The following is a 12,427-nucleotide window of genomic DNA, read 5'->3' as shown; positions in this document are numbered from 1 at the left end:
TGTACCAACAAGAACTGAAGCTGCAGAAACAATCTTCTGCACAAGCCTCTTACAGAGCACCTGGTATTGATAAGAATCTCACTTGCTGACATTTTAAAACATATTTGTCTGTGATTGTAAATGTTTGTTCAGTTCCTACAGCAGCAGCTCTCTCTGTTGAGTGTTTATCAGCTTGTCTCTTTGCTCCCTCAGACTTTTCCTTTCAGTAAATCCATCAGTAAAACCTTGTCTAAACTTTTCTCTTTCTCTCTCGTTTCATTTGTTCTTTAGCAGCTCAGACTCGGCCTCAATGCTTCTTTTCATCAGCTCATTGGCCAAGCCAGTCTGTCTCCAAGAATATTTCACATTGTTATTTTATCAGCAGAGGCTTTCTCAGTGCCTGCACTGTGTACAAAGAATTTTTTCTGTATAGATTGAGCAAAACTAAGGCTCTGGGGGGTATTATGCTGATCCATGTTTAATAATTGCTGCCATCTAAACAGTTTGGTGTTTGTTGATTTGCAGCATTATTAGTTTGTTTCAAGAGATGTGATAGAAAACCAATGTAACTAGTTTGGCAAATGGGTCTGCGATTCTGTTTCTGCTCTATGCCATATCTCCCTCACTGTTTTAAATCATGACAAATGAGCTTGCAAGGGGGGCCTGGTTGAAGCTGGATTCATGAACCACACACACACACACACACACACACACACACACACACACACACACACACACACACACACACACACATCCATACAAACACACGTATACCCACACTCCTCCTAACTCTCTGCATCAAGCGCAGTTAGTTGTTCACATTGGAGAAGCTAGAGGGAGCTGTGGGTGTTTGACATTAACACTCAGACTTCCCTCTCTCTTTGACAATACATCAACACAGACACACATACACACAGACGTACAAACACACAAACCCACACACGGACCAAAACATACACAGGTGAGTTATTAATATCTCATGAGCAGCTCACAGATTGGAATCAACCCAGGCTACTCTGACATGTAAAATGCAGCGTCTGTAGTCAGCTGTCGGGACACAGAACAGAACTAAAAGGTAGCTTTTAAGTGCACCCTTCAGCTGCATCAAACCAATGGAACGAGACATTATACCCACAGCCCAAAGCAGGGAGTGGGTTGCTCACTCAGGAGCGATGTATTAACGTTGTACGCATGCGGTGCCCTTTTTGCAGCGTTCTCGTTTCAGAGGGTGACTGACAGTTCGGCTTAGTTCAGAAGTAACACACTGGCATTTTGATTTCATGCTTGTGATATTTGAGTCTTTAGACAAATCATCTAGGCAGAGTAAATTTACTTTACATTATCCAAATGCTCGCAGTAGCATATGTATCTCCTTCGTGGGATTTTAGAGGAGTCTTCAAGCGGCACGACAGATGCAGAAAAAGTCTATTTGGTCAGGTTTTTATTGGTCCGTTTGTTACTGATTAAGGAAGGTTGCAGTATGATACAGAAAAAATCAGAAATGCAAATCCACTTAGTAGGGATTTCCATAGGTACAACAGTTATTCGGTGAGCTGCAGTGGATGAATCTACGTCTTCCCATTCCTACGGCCCAGCTGCCAGATGAAAATGGTAATGTTAACCATTGACATTCCTAGACTTGTCGCTGCATTTCAGGCAGGGATAGTTCCACAAAAACAGACATACTGAGATATTGCTGTGTTTTTTATCTGGGTTGTGCCACCAGATTGAAGTATTCTAAGGCAAAACATCTTTTCCTCACCATAACCAATTGCTTTTTAAACCTAAACCCAACCACACATCAACCGTAGTGCTGTTGAAACAAAAAAAATCAACATATCCACTACATAATGATGTACAAATGTAGCCATACCTATCTGTGGATTGCAGAGACATGTATTCTGACAATTGGATCGACTCTCGTCCATGACCACTACAATGACGAAATGGTGGGAACCTCTTTAGGAGGTAATCGCTCTTCAAGGAAGTGCTATAGAGGTTCCTCATATCCAGATAAAAATAAAGGATGAACCAAACGACCACAGGCCTTGGCCATTGTCCTGATGGTACACGCCTACTCACCAACTGTCATTGCTGATTGAAACCACAGAATGTTCCTGGTAATCTCATTCCCCACAATGTGAAAAAGGGACAAGAGACTGATTGGAGATCAACCGTCCTTTTGTAAGATTACACAAGATTCTTTTTAGTACCAAACAAGTTGTTCTCTGTGAGCACTGGATGTACCTGCAAACAATCACCTTCCCTCAACCATTACTGTGTCCCGAATCATATCATTTTTGTGTCAACCGTCATACCCTCTCTACAGTATCTGCTGTGTGTGGGGTTTTTTTTTTTGCATTCTTTCACCTCTGTGTCTCTTGCACACAAAGCTTATGTAACCACCAAAGTGTGATTTCCCAGAACCTAATTTTGCTATCCTTTCATTAGGGGATAATAGGAAATTCTGCCTGTTGGATCACTACATTCAAAACAGAAAAACACTTTGAGAGAAAGACGGTTAGCCATTATGCCACAAAAATAGCATTCACAATCAGCACAATTTTGACAAGATCAATTTTGCTACAAGTAAACACAGGAAAGAATATGACTCACCTCATTTCGAAAGAAAAATGTACGAGTGTTAACTCTTCCTGGATTTTAATAACAGGCTTTATTTCTTCAATTGTGGTGATTTTATGGTGATGTCTAAAGCTCTGTTGACTGTTGAAATAATTCTCAATCTAGCTGCTTGAAAACAATCTCGGCATTACATGTCTCTGTGTAACAAGAAAAAGTTACACTTGCATGTTTCATACATACCAACCCTTCTAAGTGATGACGTGTCATCTAGCTGCAGACCACTGCTCGAGACCAACAAATGACAAAACTGGTTGATTTAGTGATTCATAGCCATATTTCCAGCAGCTTTTTAACAACCGTGGTTTCTAGTGACCTGCTGCTGTGTTTACACCTGTTTTTATACCAGAAAAAGTTGTTGACTTTTACCTTTTACCAGAATTGTTTTTTGTTTTTTTTAATTTAACCAGAAAAACCTTTTTGAGATTAAAAATCTCTTTTTAAAGAGGGTTCAGGCCAAGACAGGGGGCAACATAAACAACAGCGACAACATAAAACAAAAATACAAAATCAAAAATGTAACTCCAAAACAAGCAATATAAAACACATAATTCAATTACTATAAAGAAAGACTAAAAAGTCTGTTAGTATATGCTACAAGTGAACCATGGTGCCCCCCAAACTGGGTAGTTTAAGCCAAAAAGTTTTTGTGCCTAAACATAACCACACATTAACAACAGTAGAAACATAAAGTTTCAATGTATCTGCTACATTATAACAAGCGTGATTTGCAGAAATGTGCAGTGCAACATTTGTCCTGGTGATTGGGTTGGTAATTCTACAAGACAATCCACAACTTTTAATATAATGGATTATTAAAAAAAAAAAAAAAAGTCATGAAGATATAAATGCTGCATTGCCACGATAAAGATTTTCTGTTTTAACAAAGTGGTCAAACTACCCATAATTTTAAATGTTAATTTGCAAACTGCAAATCATTTGATTTTTTTTATCACTTGGATTTTTTTCCCATTTCACAGAAAACATTAGAACATATGTTGACCTGAAGCATGGAAAGGCTCATTATTTCCTGACTTCCTTCCTCATCTACATGGAGAAAGCTGCTGTTTTCCACAAATGTCTCAAACGTAGAGCAGTATAACTCAATTTCGGTTGTATATTGTTGAAATTTTGTCGTTGTTTATTAGAAAACAGTGGAGTTCTTTTCTGCTAAGCGGGCCCACCTGGGACACAATAACCTGGTCAATGTTTGCCAGGTAATTTGAGTTTTATAGCATTGTTTCATGGTGTGCATTCAAGATCATTTTGGCTAGCGGGGTTATAACGTCAACATTTCTACAAAAGTAATAAAATGTTATAGGCCCTGTTGGCTACACAATGGAAGTTTCTTGCTTTGAACCTACTATTTCTGTTTTTATTTTGGTGTAGTAAATATAATAGTAAGTGTACTTACTGCACCACTACGTGAGACAGACTAAAGTTGTTTTCAGATGTGTGGGCAGGTGTGGATTTAGAAATTGGAAGGAATCATCAGGTCGAGCCTTTGGCAGGTTGATAACAGTAAAGTCAGAGGTGACCTGCATCCACAGCCCACAGCTTATTGATCAGTCACACACTAAACATATAAATATTTCAACACCTGAAATTTCATACCCACGTAGGAAGGTTGATACTGAGTGATGTAGAGCTATGTTTGATTTTGGATGTTAAAGAAGTTTCCTTTACTCAAACAATGAGACAGTTGCAGTATAAAGAGAGCCCGTTTGGTTTATGTGTTATCTCTTGACGCAGATTGCTGCAAGAGGCAGTAAAATATGACATACCTTGCAATTTAAATGGCTGTGACAGTAAATCCATTGAGTGGAGTTTCCACAGGTACAGCATATATATCCAGGGCATTGAAATGTCTACCACATTTGTGCATTTACCTTTCCCAACCATGACCACTGCAAAGCAATTTTAACCTGCTTGTGAAAAAATCCAAGGCCTTCACACTCTCACTGAGATATGTTCACTCTAGCCTGCAGATCTCTCACCCATTATACACAGAAACATATTTCAGCATGTGAAATTCTATGCAAAACAAGGATAAAATGGCACAGGTTAGATCCAACATTAATTCAAGGATGTTTCTGAAGTGTTTTATAACACAGCAAGGGTAACACCTTATAGTACATGGTTGCTAAAAGGGACAGCTCACGCCAAAATCAAAAATACATATTTTTTCTCTTACCTGTAGTGCTATTTTTCAATCTATAATGTGTGTGTGTGTGAGTTTCAGAGTGTTGGAGATATCAGCCATGGACATGGAAAGATGCAAATGGGCCTAACAGGCACTGCACTAGGGGCCCAAAGTGTCAGGGCCCCCTGGACTTCACTTGAAAAATTAAAATCATAGCCTAGAACTAGAATCTACTGACAATACTTCTTACTTAAAGTAAGAAGTATTGTCAGTACAAAGTAGTGATTTGAATGCACATATTCTTTAACTATTTAAAACCTTGAGCAATTTCTTGTGCCACTTTCAGATGCCTTTCACAATTATTTAAACCTTTGAATTCAAAAACATTGGAAACAAGCATTTAGCAGCTTAGTAAGCAATGCTCCACAAATTTCAAATTGAAAAGCTAGGGAAAAACTATATTTATAATTATCATAATAACATATTTAAAATTACGTTACAGAATTAGTAGAATTTTAAGGCACTTTTCGAAGGTCTTTTCAGTGTTTTTTCTTTGTCAAACTTTCTATTTTGTTTTAGTTTTATTTTTTCTCTTTTCTTTTTATCTAATTTTCAGGGAAATGTTGTACTTTTTGTACTTTTTATGAATTTCTTGCTAACTTTGGGGTCATTTCTTCTTTTCTTTTGTTGGTCATTGCCTTCCTATATTTTTGAAAGAATAAGAAGAAGAAGAATCATCAGTGAGTAGATATACTCTTTCTCCTGTGTGGTGATATGCTTGGTGGGTATAGTTCGGTAGAAGGAAAATAGTTCCGACATGAAACTGCTCACAACAAGGTCTGATATCTCCAGCACTCAGTAACTCACACCAAAAAAATCTACAATGGTAAACTGCACGACACGTAAGAGGAAAAATATGTATTTTTTATGGCAGGGTAAACTGTCCCTTTAAACTTTGTGGTCATAAATTGAAGACAGAGGGATCTCAGTTCAAGAACAGCAAAGTGGCAAGGGCAGTGGGCAAGTGCTGCTCAGGGCCAGACATCATTTATCACCCTGAGATACTTCAATGACCCTGTTCTTAAAGTCTCTTGTGAAAATGAACAAATGGGAAACAAGTTAAGTTTGTGTGTTGCACCATGTACCAGAAGAGCAGAATACTTACTGTTGTTTGCTCTGAAAGGGGCTAAAGGCAGCGTGCTATTGAAGCACCATCAGACGGCGGCCCACAGTTAGAGCAGGGGGAGCTATTTGTTTTATCTGTCCACGCAACTAACAGCCATTCATCATACAGAAAAGGCTGAGCAACTATCAATGCACTTTCAATAACACAGAGGACTGCCACAACAACCACACAGGCAGCACACTTTCATGTGCGTTTAATAGGAACAACATTATACAGCAACAATATTGTACAGACACATGCAGCCACAGACACACTATGCCTCTCCATAGGCCGATCACCTTGGCGTTGACCTTACCACCTCCCCCTCCTTTCTCTAGCTCTATTTCCTTCAGACCTGCGGGTTCAAGGGGTCAGAACAATTGAACAAGCTGGAAGGAACATGTTGTGCCTCTATTTAATAGTGATGTCAAGTCATGGACCAAGGTAATAGAAAAACTTGAGAGCTGCTAACAGCCAATAATATAATGTTAGTGCCCTGCTGAGGGCCCCAACGGCAAACTCAGAAATTCATTTCTTGCAGCTCGAGCCGCTCACTGCAGCACTGACGTGCCTTGTTTGCTATGACACAACATCTTGTGTGCTTTCTCTCCAGCGTAACCTGGGCTTGTCCCTCCTCTCCTAGGCTCATTTCAGAGCCTTTGAGGCAACACAAGAGAGGAAATTGTTGTGGAGTAAATAAGTCACGTCGCATCAGCGGTGCAGTAATGTGTTTCTAATGACCGTCTAAAATGAGAAATCCTCTTGTATTAAGCTGAGGTAATTAATATTAGAAAAAAAAGAACTGACAATGAGCAGCAAAACAATATGGGGTGTGCTCGACTAACGAGCCTGCAATATGGATTTATGCTGATATATTCCTACGACAGAGACACTGAAGTACAGTCACAGGGCTCCAAGTTGCATATTATGTGTTCTTTGACACCAAAACATGTCATTAAAAATTATGCTTTTCACTGTAAACATTGTTTTTGTTTACTTTGACAATGGATAACTAAAACTGGATGTGCGTGACACATTTAAGGTTCTGTATACAACATTCAGAGTATAAATGGAGCAGTAAAGAACTATTTCCCATTTATAGCAACCTGATAACCAAAATAAATGTCTGCACTGAACATTTCTGTAAACCACAGACACTTCATATTTGTAGGTTATGATTTAGAGGATACGTTGAAATTTTCTTTATGTTCCAATAAGATAAAGTGGATAACGTGTGGTTTGGTTTAGGCACTTTGTTATTTTAGGAAAAGATGTTTTGGTAGTTCTGGTGGCACAATCCCCACTAAATACCATGCAGCAACCTCTAAAGCCAAGTGCAAAAAATGCAGTTCCTCCAATGACTACTTGGGGCTGGTTACAAAACAGAGAAAATCTCTATCTCCTGTGTTAAAATGCTCAACTTTAGAGTAGAAAGAAACACGGTTACAGCCTGGTACTAAGAAACACTTTTGGTCTCTAGATAATTTCAACAATCATGACTGTACAATTGGTTTTATTTTACAGCTCACCTGTTCTCATTTTATCAACACCTAAAGTTATGCATATTTACGGGTGGGGCTTCTTGATTGTCTGCAAAGCATAGCTGCAGTCTCTGAGTCAGATCCACCATCCAATACTTCAGGCTCCAAAAAAACAGGATGGCGACAGAAGAAATGCTAAACTTGAGGCTTCAAACGGCAGTTGACAATCAGTTGGTGGTGTCACAGTAGATACATCGTATATTTTTACATTCTATGCTAAAAATGAAGGAATGTCTCTGTAAAATGCACTGCTTTCCTTTTCTAGTTCCCCCAAAGGTTATCACCCTTGGCTCAGTCAGCACTGTTAGCACCATGCTAGCTAATGGCTCAGCCACCTCCATGTTGAGAACCGTATGATGCAGACAATACTGGCTCAGACCCTGACTCATAGACATGCTCAAAATGTCCCATATGGCTCTTTTAATATTACTAGTTGTCATTTTTGACTTGATAACAAACTTAAACTTGCCCAAACTTACCCATTTGTGCCCAAATGAGGCTGAGCTGACTTTTGTCTGATCTGAAATGTTTGTTGAAATAAATTAAATGAAAAGGAAGCAAATATTTTGCTTCTCAGTCCTTGCGAACAATAATCCTTTCAAAACTATTTGGTCACAACATCTGTGCACAGTCTCTACAGTAAGCAGAAGATACAGACAAGCACAGTACCATGTGTAGTCATTTTTGACTTGATAACGCACTTAAACTTACCCAAACCCTAATAACAATTAGGTGAAAAAAATAGCGCCAATACAGTTGACACTAGTGTTGACCAGTATGAGTTGTACAGCGGGTGAGAACAGATTACATTGGTCTGAAGAAAGCCAAATTTAAAATCATATATGTATCAGTATATAAAAAAGTCAGGCTGTCTGTTCAACAGGGAACTTTTATTGCCTAAAATAGATTGTTTTGAAGTAAGATAAGATAATAATAGGCCTCCTGAGATGATTGCATCAAAAAAAACTGAGAGCAAATCTTTTTAGTTTTGATTACGTGCACCTTTAAGGTCTGATAGCAGAATATCAGCCATTGATTCTGTGTGTCTATCAGTTTGAACCCTTACAAATCCCCATACCCGGTGTTAACATGACTTTGGCACCATAGCAATAAGGCACGTGTTATGATGGAGATGATATCTTGACTAACATCATGACCGCAACGTGTCTACATTGCACACAGTGCATCTGTCTGAAGCCACTCGTGGCAGATGGTGCTGCTACACGTGTGTGACAGCTAGCATCGGCGGGTTGAGTCACTGACAGCTTGTACCATCACTGATGTCACCAATCACACACCAATACCTCAAACTTAGTCAATGACAGATTTACCCATTCTCCAGACGTTCTTTTCCTCCCTGAAAGCGCCCTCTTCAGCATCACCCTTTTATGCAATCTTGACACTTAAAAGCATTTACACACAACAGATTGCAATTAAAACCCTGGCCTTCAACTGATTGCAACTGGGGGTTAAGTGCCTTGATGAAGGACACTTTGGTGAAAGTCAATGAGGAAATAAGAGCTCTATGAAACCTTGAGGTCTCATATTAACTCTTTAATATTTTTACAAACAACTGGTGGTAATTACCATTGAGCAACTGCAACCCTAAGGTTAGGGCAATTTCACTCATGTCATCTGGTAAACATCATAAATATTCCATGCTAAGCAAACATTATAAGTCATGTTATGATTAGGTCTTGTTAATTCTGAGGATACACAATAATATCGGTATGTCATCAATATTAGCAGATAACAGCTTAAAACTAAAATATCGATATCAGCCTGAAATAAAATGTATTCCGATATGGCAGGCCATTAAGACGACACTTTACTCATATGACTTATTATGTGTGATTATTTAGAAAAAGGTCAGCTATGCCCTGGAGAACATCATCCAAGCCTCTTAAAGTGGGATGGATTTTATAGTTTTGTTTAACATTAGGATTCATATTTCTCAAATACATAAATAAACAGCTTAAAAGCATTATTACACAAGTCAGAAAGCAGTCAAAACAAAGCAACAGCCAGAAGACATGCCCCAAATACAAAATATCGTCACTGCAATCAAGGCCATATTGTCAAGCACATGGCATCAGTATGTGGACATGAGTTTAAAAGTAAGAATGAAAGCACAGCACAGCAAGCTGCCACATCAGCCCATTACTTTGTGTGAAGTAGCCTGTTTCTCATGTTAAGCTAAATAATGTGTGTGAAGAAAATGTGTAAAGATCATTTCAACAGTATAAAAGTCAAAATACAACCACAAACAACAAAAATAAGCACAACCATCATCATATTAACAATTATTCCATTAAAATACTGCATAGAGATCTTAGCAGCAGAACTCAAGCTCAAAACAAGAATTAAAACACCATAGCAGCATAGTAGCCATATTGTCAAGCACCCAAGCAGGGCCTGAATGAGGCCCAGACACAACTCACACTATGCCAGTTTGCAGGAGACAGTAAAAAATTGGACACTTAGCCTACCTTTGTGAAGAGACACACCAACCACAGCCAGTGAATATTCCGCCCTGAAGCAGCCTTTTTATAATGTTGGCAGGCGAGCTAGCTAAAACAGCATAAAATGCTACATGAACAGCAGCAGCAGCAACAGCAGGCGTGCTCATCGGTGAGTGGGCGGAGCATTGACTGCTCTTAAGGAGCCCACCTTTAGTGACGTAAGTGGCAGTGGGTGTTAACTATTTGATAGCCTGCCTGAACTAGCAGGCTATCAAATAGTTTGGTAATATTTAGTTCATCAACTGTCATGGTTAACCTGTTAACCCTTTGATACACAAATGCATCTATCTATGTATCTATATATCTATATATATATGTGTGTGTATGTGTGATATACATCTTATGTAGATAGTTAATATTAGTTCTATGACTAATTCATGTAATAGATCATAAGAGTGTTCAATTTTTACACACTTGTAAAGTAAAGATAATAGCCAGATGGTGGGGGCATGAGAATTAATGTGCAGTCATTTTGTAAATGAATTATCTTAGAAAGGAGCGGGATGGTTGGGAAAATTACTGAAATATTATCGCAAAATTAGGGGAAAATGTCCAGAGAATTCTATTTATAATTATTATGAATATAAAATGTATGTAAAACTGTCCTTAAAAGTGCTTACAATATAAATATATAAATGTATAAAAGAAAAAAAAAACATTCATATGAATCAAATAATACATTACTTGTGTATATAGAACTAATATTTAGAATTTTGGGTTAAGCTTTTTAATATCAAAATATCAAATTTCTGTATTATAAATACATGTTTGCCATTTGAAACAAATCCAATAGCTTGCGCATCATTTTAAAACACAGTGAGTTTTGATGATATTAACTATTGATACACCTCTGCCTGTCTCTGCCATGGATGTATTATGGTGAAATCCGTCTCTGCCTGTGCCACATGTCTATGAGGTTGGCTCTTTAAGAGCAGTCACTGATGAGCACACCTGCTGCTGTGTTTTTACTAGAATGGATCGTCCGGGGGGAGGTGGGCTGCATATCATCAAATACTTAATTTAGTCACTTTTCATGGGGATTTAACATGACTGAGTTATTAAATTTCGGAAAAACAGCAGTCAAATAACCTAAAGTTAACCAGCAACACTGTAGCTAACATGACGTTTCCTGGCTTATAGCAAATGTTAGCCAGCTACAAAGCATTTGTTCAGTTATTTTCTTCACCTTTGTCATTGTAATGCCGCTCCACACTGAGAGTAATAAACTCTTTCTCCACCTCTTAAATAAAAGAATCTAACTCGGCGGAGTTATCACACTTCTGAACCACAGACTGTAAATAAAGACAGACGACACTTACCTCCGCTGTGCAGAAGTGAGGGATAAAATATCCAAAAATATCCGGGATACCAGCGTCACCATATTGCGAGGGTGATGTCATGGCTGCGAAGTAAGGATATCCGCGGTGGGGGAATTCCCGCCCAAACACCCGTCCGACCAATCGTGAGCAGCGCCATTGAATGCGAACGCACGGATTGGCTAAAACAGCTGTCAATCGTGAAGGAAACGCCTCCCTTTGTATAATTAAATAACTCATTAAAACCAAACTTATCATGAAAACAAACACTTGAACAAATATCAAGGTAATGAGAACTACCTTCAGTGACAGAAACCATCCCCGTGAAACATTTATTTGGTGTGTACTTTGACTTTTTAGTTCAGCCTATGACCATTTACTAACACGGAGGGGCGGGTCTTGGGACCTGTACTGCTATGTTCCGAACGGGAATGATGCAGACAGATCATAGACTGTATGTAAAGACACAGATAAACAGTGATAAACAGTCTACGAGATACATAAACCGAAAAGTCTGCTAGAAACTACAGGCTGCTGTGATTGGTTGATTCTGCTGTGCGCATTTGATGAGGTATGGCGGAGTTCCCGAGGTCCCGCCCACCTCCCTCCAACGATCCATTCTAGAATCAACCATGGAGTCACCCTGTTGCTGCTGCTGCTGTTCATGTAGCATTTTATGTTGTTTTAGCTAGCTCAGCTGCCAACTGTATAAAAAAGCTGCTTCAGGACGGATTTGTAAAGGAATATTCACTGGCTGTGGTTGGTGTGTCTCTTCACAAAGGTAGGCTAAGTGTCCAATTTTTTACTGTCTCCTGCAAACTGGCATAGTGTGAGTTGTGTCTGGGCCTCAGTCAGGCCCTGCTTGGGTGCTTGACAATATGGCTGCTATGCTGCTATGGTGTTTTAATTCTTGTTTTGAGCTTGAGTTCTGCTGCTAAGGCCTCTATGCAGTGTTTTTAACAGGATAATTGTTAATATGTTGGTGGCTGTGCTTATTTTGTTGTTTGTGGTTGTATTTTGATTTTTATACTGTTGAAATGATCTTTACACATTTTCTTCACACACATTATTTAGCTTAACATGAGAAACAGGCTCCTTCACACAAAGTAATGGGCTGATGT

The 12,427-nt window shown here is 38.8% G+C and overlaps 1 protein-coding gene across 4 annotated transcripts in view; it reads right to left on the bottom strand.

Moving 5' to 3' along the window:
* hmg20a (high mobility group 20A) overlaps window positions 1–11,382 on the bottom strand; it is a 72,607-nt gene extending 61,225 nt beyond the window's left edge. Inside the window, exon 1 of one of the 4 annotated variants that reach the window (XM_088080298.1) lies at window positions 11,310–11,382. The gene's annotated coding sequence lies outside the window, so the exon portion shown is untranslated. Of the gene's footprint in view, window positions 1–9,957; window positions 10,088–11,309 lie in introns of those variants that run through there. The other 3 variants (XM_088080297.1, XM_088080296.1, XM_088080299.1) reach the window with 3 other exon arrangements.
* Between the last annotated feature and the right edge of the window lie 1,045 nt (window positions 11,383–12,427).

This window comes from Plectropomus leopardus, chromosome 7, assembly GCF_026936395.1.
Source record: "Plectropomus leopardus strain MGB_pleo_1.0 chromosome 7, ASM2693639v1, whole genome shotgun sequence".
NCBI classification, from domain to species: domain Eukaryota; kingdom Metazoa; phylum Chordata; class Actinopteri; order Perciformes; family Serranidae; genus Plectropomus; species Plectropomus leopardus.
Note: the sequence above shows the minus strand (reverse complement) of the source record. Positions and strands in the feature narration are given on the sequence as shown.